Raw genomic sequence first — 2,076 nt, 5'->3', positions numbered from 1 at the left:
CCTTTCCCACAACCATCAGATTGCACCAATGTTTCTCAATGGCTCCAAGCTGGAGACAAAAGCACACTATAGATTTCTTGTGAACTCTCATAGTTTTTCTTAGGTAAAGTAGTTCACAAAGGAATCTCAAAGACAGCCACTCTGATCTGGGTATTACTCAGGGCCTTGTCAGGGTGAACACTGAGGTTTTCAGTATTCACAAGTTACCTCTGAGGGCCTCCATTTGTAATCAATTTGAATTTCACTGGTTTTAACAAAGGCAGGATTGTGGGAACAAATCTCTTAGTGAGAGTGAGCCTAATTGGTCACCTGTCAAGGACATTTAAAGCCTGTGTGCACAGATCTACTCAGCTTCTCACTGAGGAAAGAGAGGGAAAATAATTACTTGTAATTATATTCCAGAATTTGAAGATTCTAGAAGACCTCCAGAAGAATCCCTTGAGAAATATCAATGATCTACACTACCAAAAATGATTTACAAAGTATTAATGTAAGGTAAATATAAAATTGGGATTGTGACAGCATTAGGTAGATTAGAAGAAAACTATGCAGACAAATTGCTATGAAATAGTGAGCTGGCCCGCCCTTTATTATCTGTCTGTTTGTAGATAAGGCCAGTGCCCTATTTTGACATTTGCAGAGCAGGTCCTGACATGTTGATACCTTTGAAAGCTTTCCTAAGTGTACATACTCACTTATGGGGGGAGACTGAGTTGTTTTTGGCTAACTTATCCTGAGTTAGAATGTACATGCTGTCCTATCAACTTATTTACCTTTTGGCATATTGAAGAATTTGAGTTTCTTTAACACTAACTCTATTCTGTTCCAAACACCTAAATTTTACTGGGATATGCGCTAGGCAGCCTAGTTCTTTTATAATTCCTTTCCTATTCAAAGCTTCCTCTCACTGGACAGGGAAGCTCATGGAACCAGCTGGAAACCAGGACATGTTGGATGGAAGAGAAGCAGCGCATGCAGTTGTTGGGCTCATTCTCTGATGTAAGTGAAGGCACCTCAGCTGAAGTGCCCATTAGTTATTGAAGAACTTGAGTGTTCTGAAGAGCTGAAGACAAGGTAAGGCTGGGGCAAGTCTTACTTATTCATCACTCAACAAATATTTGTTATCTAATGACTGGGAATACTAATCGGAGTGAGATTAATTTTTTGCCCTTAAGGCGTTCGTGATGTATTGAGGAAGACAGATAAAGATCAACACTGTGCTAAGTGCTATGGAAGAGGCAAGGCGTGAGCGCTACCGGGGCCTGGGCTGGGCTGGGAGCAGCATGCACTCCGGGTCCCCCAGACTGAGATGAGAGGCAGGCACGCTGAGGGAGCCGCCCCCACCATCTGGTGGTTAAAACGCAAATAAAACATCTTTAATTTAAACCTTGGCATTTGGAGATGTTACAGACTGGATGTCCTTGAGTCTGAAATGCAAAGTATGTGTGCTCAGAGATGGAGTTTTTCCTGCTGATTCAGAGGAAGCCAGCTCTGAGCCCCAGGACGGCTTTTGATCTGAAGAGTAATCACTGTTTGTTTTCTCTGTAATCACAGAGAATTTCAGCAAAGCCTTTCCTAACAACAGCCATAGCCGTTCTTTTAAATTCTCCCTGCGTTTCATATTCTCTGTTAGGTACTCTGCATAGAGTTTTTATAAAAACCTTGTAAAATAGTATTATTTTACCTATTTTGCAGAAAAGAAAATAGAGATGTAGAGAAGTTAACAGTAACTTAGCTACTCAGTAAGTTTTGGAATAAGGATTTTAGTCTGTGACATACTACCTCATTATGAATCCCTGCTCTCAGTTATATAAAATCTGCAAAAATTACAATCCCTTACTCAGTCTAATTTATCAGTGCCTGCAAATTACTTCCTGAACAATATCTCTAGGTGGCTTCTAAAATGCTTTAAAATGCTTATTTTTAAGTTTATAAGAATAAGACATATAAATAATTTTTTAAAAAGGAAACAAACAAAAAGTTAAGTTCCAATTTGAGGGATAGCAGGATAAGGTTCTTATTCTGACTTTTTTTTTTTTTTTTTTTTTTTAAAAAATGTTTTTCCCCCTTAAATTG

Source organism: Neophocaena asiaeorientalis, unplaced genomic scaffold, assembly GCF_003031525.2.
Source record: "Neophocaena asiaeorientalis asiaeorientalis breed wild unplaced genomic scaffold, Neophocaena_asiaeorientalis_V1.1 scaffold203, whole genome shotgun sequence".
Lineage (NCBI taxonomy): Eukaryota > Metazoa > Chordata > Mammalia > Artiodactyla > Phocoenidae > Neophocaena > Neophocaena asiaeorientalis.
This window is presented reverse-complemented; position numbering follows the sequence as displayed.